General features: G+C 38.2%; 1 protein-coding gene across 1 annotated transcript in view; it reads right to left on the reverse strand.

The window, feature by feature from the left end:
• The window catches only part of LOC111567384 (solute carrier family 45 member 4), a 71991-nt gene extending 52972 nt beyond the window's left edge, over positions 1 to 19019 (reverse strand). Inside the window, exons 1-2 of the mRNA XM_023268469.3 lie at positions 18861 to 19019; positions 17552 to 17636 (exon numbers count right to left, since the gene is read on the reverse strand). The gene's annotated coding sequence lies outside the window, so the exon portion shown is untranslated. The remainder of the gene's footprint in view (positions 1 to 17551; positions 17637 to 18860) is intronic.
• Positions 19020 to 24606: the final 5587 nt, after the last annotated feature.

Raw genomic sequence — 24606 nt, forward strand, 5'->3', positions numbered from 1 at the left:
ACATTAAGCAGACAGTTAGCAGTTGTGAAAAGGGGTATCGTTGTTTTGGGTGAATTTTGTAATAAAAAGTTTCTGTTCAGCGGCTAAACTCACATTTTTACAATTTTCTACAGCTAATGGTCTCAACAACCACAGTTCAAACAGCACTAAAATCTTGGTTTTAATTTTATTGTTTAGAATAATAATGAAAGTAATAACTTATGACAAATGTATTGCATCAAAGCGTCTTCCAGTAAAAAAGATTTTGAATGGCGTTATGAAAGTAAGTTATTTAAGGTGAATAATTTACATATTAGAGATCAACATCTTACAGAAATTATATGAAATAATTGAAAAAATAAGAGTTGGATAAATAAATAAGAAGAATTGAGGTTCACTGATTAGACATTAAAACCACTGATGGGTAAAGTGAATAACATTGATCATCTTGTTCCAATTTTCTGCTAAGAAACCTTGCAGAAAATTCCTCAATGTGGATTTTACTTTTAACATTGTAGCTGATTGGGTGGTATTTGATGTTTCAGCCTTAAGTATTGAGATTTTGGTGGCTAAATGTGAGCTTAATGCTGATGTTATGACTACATCTGTTCCCTTAACTGCATTTCCACGCTGAATAAATACTAGTACAATCATACTCGCATAGATCAAGAAAATTTTACAAATTTAAGACTTGATTTTGAATGAAACCATTGGAAATGGATGAATTCCTCCCAAAGAAAGAAATAAACTCGTCTAAAAAATCCTATGTGCATGAGTCTAGGCAATAAATGAATGGGCTAAATTACATAAAACAATTCCTTTTTTGCATTTTTACATAACCGAGTGGTCAGAAAGTGGCTGAATTTGTGACGCCAGTGACAAAAAAGAAGACACCTGCTGAACGCAACGAGCCAAATGACTCAATAAACCAAAGAAATCTTAAACAGCACCAGTTGTCAGGGCGAAAACTGAGATGAAACAGGAGCTGAATCCATTTGAATACTTCTGTAGAACATGAGGGACGGTTAATTCATCTGTTCTGACAGCAAAACATTTAGTCTGAGGCTGATTTGGAAGCTTGTGAGCAGCTCATCAAGTTTGACAAGTCGCGTTTATGTCCTATATGTGCTGTAAAATACACCCATCTATGCTTGGAACATGTAATTGCAGCGGTGTGCGGTTTTTAGCGAAAGAAAATAACAAGTCGAAGAACACTAACATCACAAGTAAAGGTCTGTACATCTCTTTCTTATTATCAAACAGCACTATCTGGCCTGCATCTGTAATTTTCAGCGCTACATAACACACAAAGCGGTGAATGCTATCTGATTATAGGTCCGCACACATGTCGCAGCAGTCAGCTACACTATTGTTCGTTTGTGTATTTGTGTGTCTGTAACATGAGCTCAGCTTATATAGAATTACACCTCAGCTTTTCTGAGGGCCAACATAAACAAAACATAGTCGAACGTGAGAGCAGAGGGCGGCCGAGGGAAAGTAAGGTGGGAAAACAGCAGAGGAGTGAGGGGAGATAAAAGATAATGAAGATAGCGGAGAAAAGAAACAGGGAAAAAAAGACACAAATGCTTACTAGAAGACTTTTTTTTATCTTCAGACGGAGGCAGAGGATGAAAAAAGAGGAAAGGAAAACAAGAAGGGAGGAAAGAAGATGCCTGTAAAGTTCAAGGTTGTGGATGAATTAAGAGTCTGTCGTCTCCGGTGTCTCACAGTCCAACACACACACACACACACACACACATACAGGTCTTTCTGATTCTGCAAGTGCACACAATGAACACACCTAACCCCCCGGTCTATTTCAGGGAGTGTTTATTCTTGTGCCAGACCAGATTACCTGGGACACGAAATTCGGGACAAGCCCTATCTTTCTCAGAGACAGATGAGGTCACAAACGGGGCACAGTGCCAACCTGCAGCGAAACCAGCGACTTAAATTGTGAAATATTTAGCGTGTTGTTCTGCGTAACCCTCGGCTACAGTGACTCGATTCTGCAGAACAAGTTGACACTGCAGACGTGAAAAAACATGAGTGTCTTATCAGTTATGTAAAGCCGAGGGCATCTAATTTGGGCAGCGGGGTGGAGGTGGAGGGTAGCAGCAACCACACGCCAACAGAAGCCCAACATACCAGTCAATCAAGTCCAACAAGTCCCAAGAAAAATGCACTTAAAGGAGCGCGATGCTGAAAATCTAGGTCATTTTTTTTGTTGTTAGAACTCTTGTGAATGTGGCACTCAAAATATAGTAGCGTTGTTTTTATCCGTTCATAATTGTGCAATTATTTGTATAACTGAGAAACACAGTTCTCATTGTGTTCGATCCAATATCCATCAAAGGATCTTTGTTTTTAGACAACATGTACTACAGGGAATGGTGGCTCTACATGCTATAGATATTTTACTACTTAGATTTTTTATTTGTTTCTATACTTGTCTCCTATTTGCACTGCAAAGCCTGCAGTTCAACCTAGCTCAACTAAAAAGTCTCAGAATTTTTGTCATTGTCAATGCTGGCCACAGCTGAGAAACTAATACCTTCTTGATTGTGCCAAGAAATACAGAATTTTTGTGTTTTTTCAGAATCTGCATAGAGCAAACACTTTATTTTTGGCAAATTTTTTAAAAGATGCATCTAAAATAAAGTACTTTTGGTCAAATGTCATGACTTTAAGCTTAGATTTCGTTGAAAATCGTACCATTCTTTTTGTATATGCAGTTTCTTTTAGATAAATGGGGTCACTTTGGCAGTTTTTTGAAAAATAACATGCTTGTCAAACCTGCCGGTGAAGCCTATCAGACAAAACAAGCGATGTGAAGAATTCACCTTGGGCCATGGAACAGGGCATTTTTCTTCATTTTCGGACATTTATTACGCAAGTAGATCAATTTTTGTATCACCACAAAAAAAACACAGCTGTCGTTGCGTTATTGAGCCATCACCGGATCTTCATTTTTAGACACTTTCGCCCTTGAAATCGACATTCTGCTGCTTGATTGTAACAGATAACTTCAGTTTGGCATGTGGGACACAGTTAAACCAGTTTTAAACTCTGTCTCTACTGCTGGCCACATGTTGAAGTGAGAAAGAAGTAAACTGCTCTCTCTAGCTCTTGTTTTTCATGGAGTGCTCTGAGACGCATGTCTTACTGCTGACAGAGCAAACTTTAGTGGTTAAATAGAATGTCGTGCGATAAAAGTGTCACATGTCCCATCAAAAGAGGCAAACAGAGACCCGCTAAATGCTAGGTAGCTGCATGAACACCTGGAAACTGGTAGTGTAGTGTCAGTATAAGAAGGGAGAAATGTACAAAATGTTCACATCAACACTGGTCACTGGCTTCAGTTTGATTGCTTTGTTCTCCTTTAATCATCTTTATTTATTTTGAACTAAAGATAGTTAATTTCTGATCTCAGAAACAGCAGCTGATGAAACAATTCAAGGTACACTTAGTGGTTTGTTCTGGAGATCTCAACCCAATCCTATATGATACAGCCTAAGCTGCAGTTTTAAGGCAACTGATGCCTTGAAAGTTATGGAAAAAGCCATTAAGTAGATTTTCTGTTATGATTGTAGCAAAGTAGCTTTACTTATCTAAACTTAAACAAACCAGAAAACACAGTAAATCAAAGATAAAATATTAATTTTGATCCTCGGTCTGAGATTATGTTGTAAAAATGTAAAGATTTCTCACATTTTTCCTGATTTATATGACTAATCTGAATTTCTGGGGTTTGGGTTTGTTAATCCTCAAAACTCTAAACAGTTTCTGGTCACTTTTACTCACTGTGGGCTCATTTTCACTGCAATATAAAATCCTGCATTTTATAGAAACAACACAACCATGGTTAGAAGCAGAGAGAATTTTTAAAAAAGTCTTCTGTGCAGTATGATGCAATTAGAATGCTGAAAACAGCAACAACAACAAAAAAAACAGTATGGCACAAAAACAGAAAAATCAAATAGATTATAAAAAAATTATTTTACAATAATTTTAAAAAACTGGACTCAATATGTGCAACATTTTTCCAAGTGCCCGGGTGTTACAAATACTGGGGAAAATGGTAATGCCACTGCTATACAACATATTTAGTTATTTTCTATACTTGCCTCCTATGTGTAAAGTTCAACGGAATTCAGCCGAAAAAGGCAATTTTTTGCTTTTTTATTAAATCTGGTTAGAGCAAATACTTTACTGTTGCCATTTTTTTATATGATACATGTGAAATAAAGGGATTTTGATGAAATATTTGCTCAATTCCTGACAGAACTTCAAGATACACGAGGACCAACACAAAACTGAAAATCCGACAATTGATTCTGTTTTCAGTTTCTTGATAAATGGAGTTAATTTCGCAATTCTTAAAAAGACAATATGCCTTTTTAAACATGCAGGCGGGGTTTGGAGTTCAGAGGGCTAATCAGACAAAACAAACTGTGTGAAAGTATTACCATGGACCATGAGGCATTTTCATTTTTTGACAATTATTAGACCAATAGATTAATCTGGAAACATTTAATTAAGAAAATGATGGTGTAGCCTAACTGTAAAGCTGTCTATGTCTATCTCTGTGCATCTATTAACAAAGCAAGTGAGGACCAGACCCATCACTCCTTACCAGGTTGCGTGCAGACACGAGTTTCGGTGTCACACAGCAGCGAGGCACGTGAACGCAACGCAAACAACATCGCACTGACCCATATAGAGCCACATATAGATTACAAGGCTGAGGACATCAGGATCAAGTTCACATACTACTGGTGCCTTTGCATGTTTGTGTGCGTCACAAAGAGACAAAGGAAGAAGAAAAAGTAAATAAAAGTTGAGAGATTGCTGTGAGAGAGACACAGGACAACAATTCTTCTGGAAAAGAAGAAGTAAAACCAAATGACCTGATCCAGTGCTTTGAGGCTTTGTGGGCTTAATCAGTGAATTCCACACAAAAAATATCTTCAACTAAAACAAAAAGGTTTGTTTATTAGAGGCGCAAAGGATGGAATCTAGTTTAATAAGATGTCAGGGCCACAGTTTGTGCAGCATGGCCAGGTCATTTCAGTTCAGGTGTGTTTACACTGCCTCCGTAATCAAGAGCGTGTTTTTTTCAACTCGAGAGCATCATTTCTTCATTTTATGTTTAGATTGTAAAAATCTGCTCTGCTCCTACTCAAAACTCTACTGTTGCAGCACAAATGTCCTGCGCTTCAGTCTTAGAGCATCTCCTTACACTAAAATTGCTTCTGCTCTCAGATTTGATCTTTGTGAAGCAACCCTGTCAAAATTCACCAATCCATAGAATACCAGGTAGGATATTAACCAATGAGATCATCTTTGGTTGCTTACAGGTTCTTTACTTCTTACAGCATCTTTTACCGTGGAACTAGATTCATTAATTTTTACCTTCCTGAGGCTAATCATATGGACTTTACTTGTTTTCTCGTAGCACTTTTGGAGTCAAGACATATACTAGTGTCAGTATTTTTGGCTATAATAGCTTCATATAACACTTTCACAATAGAACATTGGCTTCCCGTACAAAATCTTAATGTAAAATGAAAAATGAATGCTTTCACACTGAAAGATGATGAACTTAATTTCATACATATACTGTATTTTTAGTTGTAGGTGAACATATATTGAAGTTTATCAGATAATTATTTGTATTTGTTATGGAAATTCCAGCTTCTTTTCTCCATGTGTTCACTTCAAATATGTACTGGATGCATTTTTGTATACGGTTGATTGGGGTGTGTCCTCATATAAAGTGTTTTTGAGGTCATCCTTTTAGCTGGTTGATGAACTGTTGTGTCCCTTTTGTGCATTTCTTACTGTTATTTATTCTTAAAATCAGCTTTTATGTATATTTATATGTTAACTTGTGTTTTTCAACCTGACTGTAACATGTGTTGTATTTCTTTTACCTTTTTTTTAAAGCAGATGTATAAGCACAAATGTAGCAGATCCCCAAGGGCACAGTGGGGAATAAGGGAAATATAAAGTGTGTTATTTTGTTTTTTCTTATATATTTATTGCATTGGTTTTGATACTAAATTAATGGCATTACAAAGTGATTTTGCCTGCTATGTGAAGAAGGAAAATTTGCTAAATCTGAAATTTCATTGGGTGTCAGAGACTTTAAGTTGGCCAAAGTGAAGTGTTTTGAACACAAAAGGAAGCCTCACAACATGTTTGCTGGCGGGCAGCGTATTTATGTGATTGAATGGTCTAAGTGTTCGTGTTTGTGAGAGAAGAAAATGCAGCTAAATGTCACTGGCATATGTTTGAGTCTTCTGTCTCTTTCTGAGTCTGCTTCTGTCTTTTACAAGGATACTGTAGAGACTCTCAGTCTTTGGTCATACTCTTCCCATCTCTCTTAGACACACACACACACACAAGTATAGAAACACAAACGGGACAGTAGAGGGTGAGATATCTGCACCAAACAAAGGAGAAACATACAAACACACAGGCTGCAAGGAAACATTTCAACATTCCCATTCAGTCGATGACTTTCCCATGAAATATAAGCATATTCCCAGCTCTGGGAGGCAGATGGCAGGGATAAGAGAGAGAGAGGGAGAAAGGGAGGGAGGTAAACAGCCTGGATGTGTGTGTTATGGTGCAGTACTGCTGCAGTGCAGAGAGTGCAGGGGGGCACATGTGTATCAACGTGCACTAGCGTCAATGACAAATCCCCTCCTCATAGCACGGGGCTTATATCACTATACCGGCCGGTATGAACATGACATAATATAAGGGCACTTTAACATGCACATGCATATTAAAACATTTGCGAGAGCCTCCCACTGACTCGCTTTTACAGCCTTGACATCCCAGCAGCTTATAATTAATCTCCGATCTCAGCCTCACCTGAACCTCACAGCTGCCTTCTCTCAAAATAGAGCTCTTACATGTCTTCGCTCGCTTTAGTCGTCACCGCGATGATATGACGGGAGGACACAAACACAAACATTGTTTCCGAGTCTCGGTTCAGTCAAGGTCGATCATCTGGAGACACTCGATCGACGGGTCGATCAAGTTAGAAGAGTCGCTCCATTACAAAATAAGCTGGAGCGATTCGAGATTTATCAAACTGTAGATTGTTGTGGCAATTTAACCTCTGAATATTCAAAAGCAAAGAGGTTGTCGTCCCACTGGAGCAGGCATATTTTTTTAATCCAAATAAATACACAGTATGAGATTACATGGTTTCAAGCCCCAAGTGAATGCCATCCTTTTACTAATGAATAGGGTTGACTCAAAATAGTAGACCCAACTTATGTATACGAAATAGTTTTAGTCTATAAAGTGTGGTGACAAGAAGTGGTGACACCCAATCAGTTTTCAATGGACATCATCAATTACATGGATGTAGGGCTGAACTCTTTGGGGTTAATATTTCATTTCAGTTTTTCAGCAGATTTTTGTGATCAGATTTGAGACAGAATCTTTATACAGTAAAGCCTCAGTTCAATGGTCCCTGTTTTATTACATTACACCATGTGATGGAGCAATACCACATGAGATATCATCACAAGCATGACTGTCACAAAAGTAGGACGGCATGAATTCGTAAAACCATTGACACAAAAATATTTAATACTATTTGACTTGTACATTCTAAATTTCAGCCTTTGTAATTTGCTTTGTGATTTCATCCCTGGCACTTAAATTATTTTCTGATGCCCTCAGAAATGTATATGTAAATAATTCTATTCTAAGTAGCCCAACAAAATCTTAAGTTGTGGATGGTGCCAGAAAAAGAGAAAAACAAGTGCACCACTATAAAAAAAAATCTTACATCAAATCAGAGAAAGTATCATCACTAAAACAGCAACTATGCGCTACACGTGATACAGCAACTTGTCAGCTTTTAATGCTGGTTTTCAGTCACTGCAAAAACACAGAACAAAGCTTCCTAATCAAAACTCTGTTTCTGCTCTATTATCACGATATACTATATGTGCAATACATATTTCCCTTTAAGGGTGAATCAAAGTAAAACTGCTCCAGCCAACTGCATAAGCCCGGGGGCAAGTTTGTTTGGTGTGAGGAATGAACATGTTAGATCTATTTTAATCACTCTGATGACACTAATATAATATTCACTTTATACCATAATAATATTTACACGAATGTGACCATTCTTGTGAGCTTCTGAGTTTTAATTCAGTGAAAAGAACATCAAAAGTGTCAACAAAACAGCGGTACAGTGACTGCAAAACTGTCATTACTTGCAGCGACATCTAAATAAAACCCAAAGCTAATTCTAATTTTGACTATTTTACTGCTCAAATGAGTTTGAAAACTGTTTATGTCTGGTTTGATGTGTTAAAAAAAAAAAAAGCCAATTTAGGCTATTTTGCATTACAATATGCTGTCAAAACTGGAATAACGTGTTTTCCCATCATTGTCCTTCTTCTAACATTGTGTGAGCATTAGTTCAGTAGCCATCTCTAATTCTGTTAAAAGCAATGCTGGCTTCCGCTAAACACATTAAGAGATGCTCAGATTACTTAGCTTAGCTGACCAGATGACAAGTCAGTCTTTTTCCACTACTGGCGGTTGTGTCCTGGTCTTCTCCTTTGGGTGCCCAACAGACTCATAAATAACATATTATAATAAGAACACATTTTATGCATGGCAACAATAATTGTGAACCTCATCTGTGTCAAAAAAACTCACATTAAAATCCACATTAACTTCATATAATGTTAATTTTGACCCAGCTTATTCAAAATAACCTCCAGTTTCTCTGTTTTGAAGTGAGAAGTAAATGTCACTGTGATATTCATACATGCTAATTCACTTGAAGCTTCAGTCTTAGTATTTTCAGACCAGAAATAGGGCCTATGTCTATTTTTTTTTCCAGGAAAGGTCAGGAGAGGAGACTCCTGCTGTGTGTTGTGTCAGCTAGCTTAGCAGCCAGGTCATCCTAATGTTTATTTTTAGCCCCACCGGCTAATAGGCTGGCTAGTTAGCTCTGCGGCTGGCCCACATATGCAACAACACAGCTAGCTCTATTTTCAACGCATGAATTTTAAATAATTTATTTCTTCTTTAATCTGTTGAAGCTTGGAGGCTAAAGTCCAAACAGTACATCTGTACAACAACAACAACAACACAAAGCCCCTCTGTAGACAAACTGCAGAACCCTGGAGCTTTACACAAACACTGTTTAGTATTTGTAATATCATTAATATTACGACCGAGCAGAGCGTCTGTGGATGGCGAGGCCGTGCACACGCTGTTATTTTAATCTGTCTAGACAGTAGGTGTCAACGTCGTGAGTCATAAATCTAGAATCATTTTTATATAATCTGCTGACCTATAAACTCTTTTTTTTCCCAACTAGCTATGTTAACAAATGACTATTGGTGACCCCTAATGTAAAACGCTGCGTTGACTCCTGCACGTCTGAAGCTGGACGGAGGTTCTGACAGGCTGCTGACAGCGGCCTCGGACTATTTGTGCACGCTACTCCAGTGTCGCCCTCACCACATAACCACCCACACACCGACACACACACACGCACACACACACTCATAACTCACCACCTCCAACCCCATCTGTGCCCCTTCCGAGTACAGTACCCCCTACCCAACATCACATTACTGCGACCCCCTCCTGCATCCTGTCTTTCTGACCCAGGAGGCCTCCCCCTCCATTTAGACATATCGCGTGTGTGTGTGTGTGTGTGTGTGTGTGTGTGTGTGTGTGTGTGTGTGTGTGTGTGTGTGTGTGTGTGTGTGTGTGTGTGTGTGTGTGTGTGTGTGTGTGTGTGTGTGTGTGTGTGTGTGTGTGTGTGTGTGTGTGTGTGTATCCTCCCCCTTCACCCCCCTGAGGTTTTAACCCACAAGGGAGCTGTGAGCCAAACAAGAGGTAGAAAAAAAAGCAGAAGAGCGTGCAAGGTGGCGATAATAATCGACTGCATGCGTCTCTCGTTCATCTTTCCGGCCAACTCTGCCCGTCTTATTGCCTCTTTGAATAAAAACAAACCCTTCAAACCGCAGTTAAACCAGTTCAAACCTCGGTGAGAGCGGACCTAACACCCCTCATGAGTCTGCTGAATGCGGATAAACACTCATGTACCAGTAATTGCTGCGTTTGTTTTGAGTCTTGTAACCAACACTTTTGTTTCACATCAGTGCACTCGACAACAAGTCAGAAGAATGATAAGTGCCTGCACGGACCTGTTCAAAACCTCAAGATGGTACCGCACCCACACGTCTAATGGAATATTCCACTGCACAGTTCACACATTCATACCTACACACACGCTAGACGCTGATAAAGGTCAACTGAAATGAAGGCCAAACTGAAATCAACATTAAAAAGTCTGCTTGTACTTTGATTAAATTTGTTGTTTTCTGTCATTATAGAAAAGATAATCCAAGAGTCAACATACATTGTTGCTGTATTGCATCATGCAGATCTGCTTTGTGGTATTGATCCTACACTCAAAACAAGACTTAAGTATTGATCTGCCCACCTCCAATGCACACCCGAGCATGAAACTTGAATAATGTGCCGTGTCCTTACATACACATCAGTCTGGCAGTCAAACAACATAATGAATCATCTAAAACAATCCTCCAAATTCATCACACCGGTGTACCGATCAAAAATGCACCACTTGTTTTAGCTTAGGCAGATTCGGGTTAATGCATCTGTCATTTTTTTGCCGCTTAAATAGCAACATGTATTGAAAAAGGAAGAACCAGCTTCCGTCTTGCACTGACAGCTTCATGCAAATGGCAGCAACAAACCACAAACTGAGTTGCAAACAGAAGATTCGTGCCTGGCATCAAATCTGCTATGATTATTAGCAAATGAGTTAGAATGTGACAGTCTACAAGCGTACAAACCACAACAACATTATGCTACGGTCAAATCTGGCACATTGTAAGTCTTGCCTAACTTTACCAACCAAGACTCAAAGAAAACAACATTAAACTTTGCAATATAAAGTCCTGCACCCTTAAGAAAACAGCACAACTATTGATAGAAGTAGAGAGAAATTTGTGTAACACAAAGTTATATTAATAAAGTTGTATTTTATAAACTGAAAAAATGGTGACTCTACAGACTACAGATATCTTACTGTTTACATTTTTAATTTGTTTCCGTACTTGTCTCCTGTCTGCTCTTTGTAAACCTTCCTGCAGTTCAGCCGAAAAGTGCCCTGAGAAGCACAGAATTTTCTTTTTTTTTGTCAACTTTTAAAATGGGACATGTAGAGTTAAGTGACTTCAATGAAATGTCACTGTTTCAAGCTTAGACTTGGTCATTTTGTCACAGGTGAGGACACCATTAAACTATCATAAAGTTAAAGATCCAAGTTTTTTTCTGTTTAAACAATACCTAGATCTGCTAAATGGTGCAATTTGGGGTATTTTTAAAAATACATCATGTTATGAAACCCTCCGATGGGTTTAGGGTTAAGAGGGTTAAACCGTTTAATGGAGCATTTAATCCAAAATGCTGTAATGTAACATGAGTGTCCATATTTTAACATCACAAACAGACAGGTGAACCAGGGCCAAATGCCTCCAAGTGCCTCTTTGGACAAACGGCATAATTAACACCACTGTTCAGTTATGATGCTGGACTGTAGCACTGCTCATGACAAGTTTATCCACTATCAGTTTGCGCAACATTACGGGGTTTGTTTTGCTCCTGTGACAAATCAACTGTCATTTATAAAATTACAGACAAAGAATCCTATGTTGAACTCTCTTTCCGCTTCTGTTGCAGGCAAATCAGCTCAAAAGTGACCTAGTGTCTGTGTGTCCATTACTCTGAGTGCAGTATTACTAACAGTGTTAATGACATTACTGGCAGACGGCCAGTTATCTTCTCTCCTCGTTCACCCGGGATACCTGACTACCTCTCTGTGTGCCGACCCGTTCAGACGGTGGACTGTGGACACTCTGTTCACATTTAGAGCTGCCACCATTCGTCTACTCAAATTTAAAAGCAGCTAAATTTATTGGCTCAAGCTTCAAATGTGCCATACAAAATGTCTTTACATTGACAAATTTCACTTTATACACCCAACATTTTATCCATTATCAGGCTTTCCTTTAATTTCCCATAAAGTATGATACAAAATCACATATAAAGTAAGGATGTATATAAAATAAGGATGTCCGATAAAATCAACCCACTGATAATATCGGCCCGATATTGGCATAAAGATGTAATATCGGTCAGTATCGTTATCAGTTTTTTTGCCTATCATGAAAACCGATAAAACTATGCCTAGATTTCGCTGGCATTTACCGGACTCATGGAGAGAGGGAGTGTGTGAAATGTTGTTTGAGACAATAAAAAATATAGATATGGCATAAATATGGCATTTTTTCCATAACTCAAATTGAAGTAGTTTTCTTATTTTGCACAGACAATGTTTACATTTGGAAAGCCTTGTTGCATTTGAGAATGCATCCAATGGGGCATCACAATAAAATTAGGGATGATGTGTTAATTCCACAACAGTGGATATGTGATGTGACTTAAAATTAGTTAAATATCCCACACATATTGGTATCGGTTGATATCGGAATCGGAAATTAAGAGTTGGACAATATCGGCATATCGGTTATTGGCCAAAAAGCCAACATTGGACATCCCTAACATAAAAGTACTATAATATTAAGATTGCATTTATATTACTCGTCCTACCTGGGATCAATTTGAAGTGTCCTAGTCAATTTGGAGATTTTTTTTTTTTTTTTTTACAAGCTCCACAAGGAACACCACGTTTATATTTTAAGAAAAAGTGAAATAAAAAAATAAAACTGTTGTCTAATGCAAAAAATTGGAGACAATCCTGACAGATGTCCTACATGTCACATAGCATGCATTCAAACAGTTTGAGGTCAACTTCAACCATGACACAGCAAACGGCAGAAAGATAAGTGTGAGAGAAATGGGTGCGGTGCCTGCTTCACCCACCAAGACCTAAAAGCGGCCAAGACACACAACACAAAACAAATCTGACCTTCTGCCAGTCATCTCTGGCATCCAGTCAGCCTTCTGCTAATTTAATTGGACGGTGCGGCATCATTTGGGCATTGTCTGTTCAGGACGAGTCAGTAAAGATGGGGACATTCATAGGACATAACCCCAAAAAACAAGAGACCAAATGACTTTTGAGAAGCTTTAAAGAGAGAAACTTTAAATCTGCTCAGATGTGAAGTGCAGATGTTTCATAGCAGAGCGCTGCCCACTGGTAAGAGTATTAAACTTAACCTCAGGCAGTTTAGCCCAAACAGCTCCAAGTGCAGCAAAGCCAAATTTGTTCAGGCTATTCATGCTACCAGAGTACAGACTTGGCCCATCTCAAAGGAAAAATCTGACCTTTACCAGAAACAATTGCAGTTAAAAACAGCATTGGGCAATAAGTTGGACCCCTAGCATCACTAGAGGTTTAAAGAATAATCTGTATTAGAATCCATACAAGATAATCCAAATCTCCAGATGGGCAGGAAAATGAACAAGGTGCCCTTGAATAAAGCATCAGATCTTCCTGCTTAGTGCTTGCGCTGCATTTTAAGACGTTAAGATTTAGTTCATGCTGACCCTGGCTTAGGTGATGTGGCTGCTTCTGGGTAAATATATGGTATACAGGACTTTATGTAACATAGCTGACAGGTATCATAGTTGACATTTTTGCAGGCCTAAAATCACCATGAACGTCCATAACCAAATGCCACATGGCATTTTTAGAGAAAGATTCTTCTAAATATTGGATATACAATTGAGTGGAAGGTGGTTGTTATTAAATTACTAGTTGACATTTTAGTGATATCCAGTCATTTTTTATTAATAAGTGATTGTTTCCATCATAAATAATTATGGAATTTGTAAAGACATGATCATAATGAACATGAAAACACTTTTTTTGTTGTTTTTTTTTTTTTTTTTTTTTTTTACTTTTAATAAAAATTTATTCAAGATATATCCCATGGACTTCAAAAGTCCCTCAAATATATATTGACCCTTCTGCATTTGGGATCGACATTCTTCACACATGATGAACGAATGCCAACTTATTGCTGGCTACTGCTGTCGTGAATTGCCGCTTTACAAATGAACCCTCTCACTCATGAAGTCCATTTAACACAACTATCAATCCTACAACATGAGCTTCGTCAACAGATGCCAGTTTCTCAATTGTCACAGAAACGCAGATGTTCTCATTTCCATTTTTGGAAACTACTGAAAATTCCTCCTTCAGGGGTTTACAAAAATAACACCTCCGTCTGCTCAGGAGGATCTAAGTGACGGGATCAAAAGCTCCTGGGCAGCTGCTGTACAAACCTGGTGGTGCCACTGTTTTGTCAGAAACTGCTGTCAAAGTGGAGAACAAACTTTCCATGCCTGCCTTTAAACTTTCTCCCAAATGCAAGAAAAAAAATGCAGCACATTGGGCTTTCTCATGGCTGTAGGTGTCAAGATGGAGGAAAACACAGAATTGAAGACTCTGCAAGATTGGAGCTCAAGATTTTGCACAAATGGAAACAAATAAAAGACAGAAATGACAAAGAGTGGAGAAAAAAGTCCGAATAAAAAGGTAGATGAGATGAGATGACAGGAGAAGAAGCAAACAAAGTGCAAAGTCTAAATTCTTAGAAGACATTTTCTATTATTGACAATCTCTCCAACTACAGACTGTATCTGTGCTTGTGTGTGTGTGCATGTGTGTGTGTGTGTGTGTGTGTGTGTGTGTGTGTGTGTGTGTGTGTGTGTGTGTGTGTGTGTGTGTGTGTGTCCTCTAACTCAAAGCCAGAGCTAAATACAGTACAGCCATCTGATATTGACTTTGATAACAGTCCTTCACCACTAGAAAACCAACCAGGCATGCATGCAGCAATGCTGATAGTCTCCAAACTTACAAACAAACACACCAGCCTGCAGTTTCCCCTCAACACAGATCTGTTCACCCGGCAGGAAATCAAACCGTGACATCTACTCTCTGTTTTTCCTCTAAGTTAGTCATTTTCTCCTGATCTGCTGTCTGAAGAGAAAGTTTGGTAGCAGAGCAACACTTTCACCCACCTTAAAAGTAAACACTTTCCAGACTTGAGAAAGGCCGTGCCGGATCTGGACAAGAATTACATTTTGGTGTTCTCGTTAGGTCAAAAAAAAAAAAAAAAAAAATTTTTTTTTTAAATATGTAAACAGACCCGGGAGCCAGTCGGATTTCCCCTCAGCTTCCGAATACAGTGACTCCAGACAACACAACAGCATTTATAGCTGCACAAGTGTGTGTGTGTGTGTGTGTGTGTGTGTGTGTGTGTGTGTGTGTGTGTGTGTGTGTGTGTGTGTGTGTGTGTGTGTGTGTGTGTGTGTGTGTGTGCGTGTGGCTATTGATGGCATGGCTGTAAGTGAGACGACAAAACACACGCAAATAAACACACAGTCTTGCGCTCTGATCATAGGTGGGAAAACAGATCAGCTCGCTCCTTTCTCTTCTCAGGGTTGTGTACAAAAACTTCACCCCAGTAGGAAGTGGGTTATCTGCGCTCAGGATCAGGGATCGGGATACAAAGCCAGATCTACTGTTTGAAAGTGTGTGTGTGTGTGTGTGTGTGTGTGTGTGTGTGTGTGTGTGTGTGTGTGTGTGTGTGTGTGTGTGTGTGTGTGTGTGTGTGTGTGTGTGTGTGTGGTGGCCGAAGATTGGCAACGGTTAGAAAAGGATGCAGACAGTGTTGGATCACTTCAAAGGACATCAAATTTGGCTAAAAACCGAAGCACATTTCCAGTAGATGGCAAAATTTTACATTTTTGACACAGCAAAAAAATGACGTCACAGTGTAAATTTCACGAGTTAAAGTCATGTTAAAGTCCTGTACCTGCTGTCAATTGCCCTTGACAGGTCTGCAAAAAAAAAACAAAAACAAAACACATCAACACAGCACCTTGTATTTTTTTGTTAGAAATACACCTATTTGCTATTTTAAAGGGGCCAGCAGACTGTTTTGTACCTTCATAATATGATAGGCTATCTGTTTCCCTTATTTATGCTAAGTTAAGCTAACTGGCAGCTGAGAGTAGCTTCATATTTTTGCACATTTACAGACTTTTGTGTTGATATTCTGAACCATTTTCTTTAACAGCAGCCAGAGCTGTCATTGGCAGGGCAGCTCAAATGAAATTTCGTTGTATATGAAAATGTGCAATGACCAATAAAGATTGATTGATTGAACACATATCTGTTTTTGACTCAGATTGCCAGTCAACTTTGTTACAGTGTGCAGCAAACAAAATCTTTGTAGTCTCATGTTTAGCTAATGCTTGTCTTTAAGATTTTGGTTTGGCATTGTGGGTCCATTTTATTTTAATGTTGTATTTCTACCTGTGCAACGTTGTTTAATTATGCAGTTACGCTAAGAAAATGCTAGATAGTGGTGGGATATCTATGCTACTTTTACTCCAACATGAAGAGATACAACACGATAGCATAGAATAGCTAAAGCTGAGCTAATAATTGGTAAAAGGAAATGATCGCAAAGCAAAAAAAGATGGACGACGTCAGTTTTTTGGTGCACATCAGGGAATCGTGTGTAGGATATAAATCATTCATTCAACAGGAGCCTCAGAAGATGTCAAAGTCAGTTTGGAATATAGAGTTTGTGTGTTTTGTTGTGTGTTTGAGCCACATTTCATGTCTAAGCAATCCCTTCTGAAGTGACAAACACACACAAAAGTCTCATATTTCAGCTCCAAATCTCAATCTATTCAATCAAGAGTGAGTTTTGCTGAACTGTTCAACCAAGAGGCTACCATGCATTCTTGTTAGAATATGTAGATGGTATAAAAGGTGGCATGCTAAGACATTCTGTACGTTTCGTTTATGGACACACAAACCAGTCCTTCAGGCGAAGTATTTGTATGTGGGTGGTTGATAAAAGCCGGTCTATGTCAATGTATGGGGGTGTTTGCTCCGTTTGCATAATATGTATGTTCATGTGCATATGTTCTCATGTGACTGTCTGCTCGTGACTGCTGGTGTCTGGCTGCTTCTGTCGGTAATAAGCCGATGCTGACGCAGCAGCACTGGATAGTCAGCAAACATTTCATCAAGAGGAAGTCGATTGCTTTCACTTCAGCAGAACCGGCCGGTCTTCATGTGCAGACAAACCAAAACCTAAACTGCAATGCATCGAAACCAACAGCCTGACTGATTTTTGAGGAAGAAGGGTCGCGTCACTTGACCGTGTTTATGTGCATGTCAGCGCAGATCCTGCCGCGTCGGTGCAAAACCCAAAAACCATCACCACATCACGCCGAAGCCTCACACTGACTGCACATCTCATCTGTATTGTTCTGCTGGTGCTGGCTTCCAGCAGAAGAGAAACACATCAGACTTGAAAAAGGGGGGAGAACATCTGTTGGCCATTTACATGTTTCTTTGGGACCACTGTTATGTTTTTGTGCAGATTTACTAGACCGAACTGCAAAACAACACACACGAGGAGGACTTTAAAACGCAGCGATGACAGCGAATAAAAGAAACGGCCGCCTTTTGTGTGCATGCAAGACTCACCAAAAGGCCTTGAAAGCTTCATAAATGTCGATGAGACGTCGTCGTCGTTGGGTCCAGGCTACAATCTTAAGCCCTGTAGTCGTACCTGAAAACACACACACAGTAGGCACACGCATTATGGGGACTTACAATGTACATTAAATCAATAAAGCAGCAAATACGCACATGCGCTCTCAAGCCTGTCATGCACAAAAACACACAAATAAATCAGAAAATGCCAATACACCAGAACACATCACTCTCCCCCAATTACTCCTACTTTGCAGCAGTAATTTGACTGAGCTGCAGCTGTATTTTTTACATACTTTTGCTCACTTAAATGCAGAAAAGTGTGCAGAATAATTCAAATGGAAACTCCTGGGTGCACTTCAGAGAAAGTGGTGCATAAAACTCTTTTATACACTGACACTAACATGACTAGGGGCTGTAACTAACTATTTAGGTTACAGTTTGAGCCTGACAAACACTTCAGGATTAATCAATTAATCGCTCTGTCTTTCAAGTCTCACAAGTTATACCCAGTCCCCAAATGGAACGAAACACTCAAAGATGATTAACTCATGACCACAAACCACACGAGAAAAAAGGAAGCTAGAAACAGAGATCGTTTATTACACTTGCTTGAGTAACAACTTTGCTGATTGATTGCTTTAGATAACTGCATTTTTTTTGTTTGGGGTTGTTGTTGGATTAATTCTACACTAATTCAAATCTAATTTTTCGTGATTGGAGCCAGGTGGAAAAAACACAACACACCCACAGCTTCTGGTGATGAACAAAAACAAGGACACTCCTCGTATTTTATTGCTTTCCTTTTACTGTTTTCAACTGGCAAGTCGCAAAATAACAATCCAACCATACCGGCGTGTGTTTTGTTTTGGTCACTGGTGTGTTAGTCACTGCAGTAAACTGAAATGAACATTATTCCACAACAACAACAACAACAACACTGAGCCTGCTCTGCTTTTTTTTTTTTACCCTCAATACTTGCCAAACAGAAATCCTCATTATGCACTCTTTATAATTAGAGCAGCCTAATTATGCAACCTGACCTGGCCCCTTCTGCCTGCACCTCCAGCCTCTCTTCTCTTTTTGTTTTTGACACAGGCCTACAGAAAACTACTGTAAATGCCTCCTTCTCCTCTTCTTCTTCTTCTTCCTCCTCCTCCTCCTTCTTCTCCCTCCGCAGCAGCAACCTGAGATGCTGTATATTCCTCCAGCCCGGAGCCTCCTACCAGCAAAATGTTTCATATCCGTCCCCCTCCCCACCGGTCGAGGCTGTTTGTTCCCCCCCGGACACCGAGCTCACCTCGCCGGGTCGTGTCAGCCGCTGGCTCCGTGTTGTTTGTCCGCTGAGCGCTCGGACGGTCGCTCGGTTCTGCAGCAGCTTTTGTTGCATAGGTTGTCCGCCGCTCCTGCAACTGAGTCCAGGGCTTTAAATACGCCTTTAAAGGAATATCTGTCGGAAGAAGGGACGTAGACGCTGCCTTCCGCCTACATCACGGCTCATTTGCATAAAGGGGCGGAGCATCGGCGAGCGCTTGGCAAAGAGGCTGGATCTTTAAAGGGGCAAACCGTCCAAAATACACAGTAAGTGTTGTTAAAATGACACAGTAGGACAGGGGTGGGCATTTCACTTTCCTATGGGGCCGAACCAATACACTTACAGCTCTGCTCAATATACACTACCCATCAAAAATTGTATAATGCCCCAATTTTTCTTGTTTTTTCTTGAAATTCAAGTCCAGTGAACATCTTGAAATGGTACAAAGCTAAGTGGTGAACTGCCAGAGGTTAAAAATAAAGGTAAGGTTACCCAAAACTGAAAAATAATGTACATTTCAGAATTATACAAAAAGGCCTTTTTCAGGGAACAAGAAATGGGTTAACAACTTAAAGCTGTTCTGCAGCAAAGGAGGTTGATCAAGCCTTGAAAGTTGGTGCTACTAAATCCTACAGGTGTCCAAACATTTCTTGATTACTTACAACCCCTTTCTGCCTGCATAAAAGTAGTGTTGGAACACACCGTGGCACCAAACCCTCCAGAGCATTATTTGAACAGTATTGTACTGCAGAAAGAAGTGTGTTGCTGTAAAAATGGTCAGGAAAAGGCAATTAACAATAGAAAACAGACAGACCATAACACTTAAAAATGTAGGTCTTTCCTACAGAGAAATTGTGAAGAAAGTCAAGGTGTCAGTGAGTACAGTTTTTTAAGACTCAAAATTTGACCAAAATGACTTCAAATCCACAAAAAATAAACAAATTGTGGCTAGAATAACACAAAGTGTGTAGAAAACAACTTAAAACGTGGCTGAAATGACAAAAGCTGTCCAAAATTACTACAAATTGTCCAAAATAATTTAAAATGTGGCCAAAATGACATAAAAACCTGTCAAATGATCAAAAATCTGCCCAAAACAAGTAAAATGTGGCCAGAATAACACAAAAACCTGTCCAAAATGATTGAAAATCTGTATAAAACAAGCTAAAATTGGCTAAAATGATTAAACTTGTCCAAAAGGACTTAGAATTTTTCCAAAAATGATTTCAAACATGTCTAAAACAGCTTGAAACGTTTTCAAAATGACTTAAAATTTGTCAAAATGACTTCAAATGACTCAAAATGTAACCAAAATGACTTCAAATCCACAAAAAACTAAATAAATTGTGGCTAGAATAACACAAAATGTGTAGAAAACAACCTGAAACATGGCTGAACTGACAAAACCTGTCCAAAATTACAAATCGTCCAAAACAACTTAATATATGGCCAAAATGACACACAAAATTGAAAATCTTTATAAAACAAGTTTGAATGTGGCTAAAATCACAAAAATCAAAGCCACAACAGAATTTGAAGACAAATTTTTGAGTCAACAGCTTGGTGATAGGCGGCTCACAGGACAACAGCTTCAAGCACAGCTTAATAGTGGTCGTAGTAAGAAGTCTCAGTTTCAACTTGAAAATCTGACCAAAACAACTTGACTTGTGGCCACAATAACACAAAATCTGTCTAAAACAACCTAAAATGTGGCTAAAATGACTAAACTGGTCCAAAGTTACTTCAAATCATCCAAAATGACTTAAAATGTGGCCTAAATTACACAAAAATGTGTCCAAAATGATTGAAAATCTACATAAAGTAAGCTAAAATGTGGCTAAAATGACTAAACCTAAGCCACAACAGAATCAGAAGACAAGTTTCTGAGAGTCAACAGCTTAACAGTGGTCGTAGTAGAAAGTCTCAGTTTCAACTGTGAAGAGAAGACTTGCAGTTGCAGGTTTGACAGGTCGAGTTGCAGGTTTGAAAGCCATTGCTAAGACGTCAGAATAAGAAAAAGAGAGGCTTGCCTGGGCCATGAAACACCACCAGCGGACTACTGAAGACTGGAAGAAGGTGTTATGGACTGATGAATTAAAATTTGAAATCTTTGCTTCATCACGCAGGATTTTTGCACACCATCAAGTAGGAGAAAGGACGGTTCCTCAGTGTGTGACTTCAACTGTAATGTCTTCAAATAACCATACAAAGAAAATACAACAACACAACTGAAATACCTGTTGAACCACATAAAATATTTCCGTTTTTCTTTTTCTTTTTGCTCTTCTGATCATGGATTACATTGGTCATACTTACTCAGTCATCACAGACTCTTCTTTTGGCCAAAAAGTAAAAGTACTAATGTCGTAAACCGTCCAATGACAAGCTGTTCAAATGGATTTAACGTAATATATTTCATATGTAAAAATTCACTTTGACTATGTCTGACAGTCTCTGTGAGCCCAAACATAACTGGTGCAGAATTTTCTGTAATGAGTTTCTGAAATGTCATCACTTCAAATACGACGTCAGTTCTTAGAAAACTCTGGAAACATCACCAAGTATCTAGTTAAAATGACAAAATGGCATTTCATACATTTTAAGCTTGTAAATATGGTTCAGGTTCTCCTGAAAGAAGAACTTGAAACTGCACAGTAATGAATGCAAGTCTGTGAATGGGATGGCCGCACGGCCCCTGGGGGATTTCATCAAAAAGAAAAGTGGTTTTGTCAGTACACGATCAGCCACCAGGGGTAACTGAAGTAAAATTTAGAAAGTCCTCCTTTGCACAGATTATCTGTTAAAGGTTGCACAAACTGGAATACTTTACCTACAGCTGTCAGAGAAAGCTCCATCTTTGTCAGTTTTAAGAGACAATATAAGGTATCGCTGATAAACAATCAAAGGTGTGAACACTGAGATATTCAGGTACTTTAAAATCAGGCACTTTAACAAAATACACTATATGACAGGCTCTGCCCAGAAAGCACTTTTCTAAAATAGTAGCACGTTAGTGTAGGTTTAACTCAGCCAGTATTCATTTATTGCTGTCTTTATTTTACTATGTTGGTTTTTTATACATCTGTAACTCTGTATGTTTATGTCTATTATGAGATTGTATGTTCATTAGTATGCACTGTCTCATCCAAATATTAAAATATAGCTACCTGTTTTCCAACTAGCAAACGTCTAACTACTAAAATGTCTAATTTTATCCAGACATCAGAAAACAAATGCTTCTAGACTTTGATTTCTTTTTCTGCCTCTAACTTATTCAGCCTTTGATGAGATTAAATCAAAGCAAACATGAAGCCAGATTAACTTCGACAAAGGGCACAGAAATGCAAAAATTCAATTTGCATAGAGATTATAATACCTTTATTTAATACAAGTGAATTTAGGAATATGCAACTGTGTAAGTTCAACAAAAATCAAAATAATAAAGGCCTTCACTGCCTTTTAGGCACATAAATATTACATTCTAATGCTGTAGTCGCTCTTATCTTTTTGCTTGTGCTTTATTATTACTAAACAGATATACAGTGAGCCAAACTACATGCCATAATCAATTGAATACAGCTTTTATTTGCACTTATTTCCATATTAACCAGGACCCTAGACTCAGTGAAACTTTATCATTTATAAAGGACAGTTCATTAATAGTCAAAGTATCAGTCGATGAATTGTTTTAGCTCTACAGTCAGTCATAAAAGACATCACGTAGCTGACAAAGACAACATAAAGAGCTCCTAAGTGTATTATAATGTCGCATTTACTGCTTATGTAAGCAGGCAGGATGTTAACCGCTGGTTTAGTTGATGTTGTAATTCTGCTTCAGCCTTGAGTGCAATCAACAAACAAACAGCTGTAATTAATGGATGCTTAAAGCCCTGACAGATGTTATGAACCTGGACAACTCTTTAGGTGACTCCATTCGCATGAAAATCTGTAAAGATGACATCATTTGGCTTCTGCAGCCTCGTGTGAGGAACCGATACCGACACATGGGACAGATGTTTCAAAAAAATCTAGCTTGAAAGATCCGACTCATGTGAAGACATTATTAAGAGTAAACCTATCACCCACAGGTCGTAAATTTAGGGCTTTCCGTCATCAGTTTTACTCTGGAGCAGGTGGTGTTTGTCTTTTATCCACTCTGTTCTAACCAGCAGGAACACACAGCCATAAAATATATTTAGTCGATGTTACCTGCAGTCAGTTTGTGTGCATTTGTCCACAACACCTCAGGATTAATCAGCGTTGCAGGGACATAACCTGTGATTGTTGAGAGAGTCACACTGATGAAACTACATTTTTTCTCAGTTGTTTCTTGAAAGGTAAGTCTGGAGATTCTAAAAAACAAAAGAAACCGAGGATGATTTGATCCTACAAAGGACTCCAATACTGTGTACTTAATTTTGAGCTCTATAAATGTATTGAAACTACATGGACACTGTAGTTTATTTTAAATATACTAATACTTACAAGATTGGACAATGTGTATTAATCCACATTTGGAAATAGTTTTAACAAATGTAATATATATTCCAGCGTGAGTTTTACTGGGCTATATATTTGGGACGTATTTTTTAGCTTAGAAGTAAAAAATAAACTTACTTTAAGTAATATATTCCTGCATGGACATTTATTACCAACAATTTTGGTTGTTTCGCATTTAGTAAATTTTTAATCCAACTGGACTGACAGTCAGTGGGTTGCACAATTCTAATAAAGCAGACTAGTTCCAGTTTTGAGTTCTAAATCTTACTTACTGAGACATTAATTTGTAAAAATATATATATTTGCAGAGGCTTTAAAGAATTACATCGTCAGTATTTAAAGACAGGGTAGGAAAGTCTGAAATTATTCAAACAGAAATGCTCATTTTTGTGTTTTTGTGTCATTTACTGACAGTAAGACGAACATAGAATAGCAACAGTCTTGTCCTTTATTAACCCTGTAAGACACAAATATAGAAAAAAATGAGCAAAAAAAATACAAAAAGTATAAATAATAATAATAAATAAACCCAAATATAGAAGAAAATGATCAAAAAAGAAAAAAGTAAAACAAACAGAAAAAATTATGTGTGTGTATATATATATATATATATATATATACACATATGTATGTACATATATATATATATATATACATACATATGTAGATAAAAAAATGAGCAAAAAAGGTGGAACGATAATATATAAACCCAAATATAGAAGAAAATTAGCACAAAGAAGGAAGAAATATATGTGTAAAACGGATATAGAAAAAAATTTGCAAAAATTTTTTATTTATATATATATATATATATATATATATATATATATATATATATATATATATATATATATATATATATATATATATATATATATATATATATATAGTAGAAAGTAATACTTTAAAAAAAACTTAACTGATGTATTTCTGCAACAGTGGGTTTTACAAGGTTAACATAACTTCTGTCACGTTGAAGTTGCTGCTCACCTCACAAATCCAACACACACTTCTTCCACAAAAGGGCAGAAATAGAACAAACGTCCACAGTGGCTGCTGCAGCTTTAATAAAGTTACAGTGAACTCCCCCGGCATTGTACTGCAGGACACTGTGCCTTTGTAAACTTCACGTCTGGGGGTTTATAGCAGGTTTAAAGTTGTAGCATTAACAACTTGTTTTTTTTTGGGTTTTTTTGATCTACAGTCTAACACACTTCCGGTAAGTACAAGT

Source organism: Amphiprion ocellaris, chromosome 15, assembly GCF_022539595.1.
Source record: "Amphiprion ocellaris isolate individual 3 ecotype Okinawa chromosome 15, ASM2253959v1, whole genome shotgun sequence".
In the NCBI taxonomy this organism is placed as follows: domain Eukaryota; kingdom Metazoa; phylum Chordata; class Actinopteri; family Pomacentridae; genus Amphiprion; species Amphiprion ocellaris.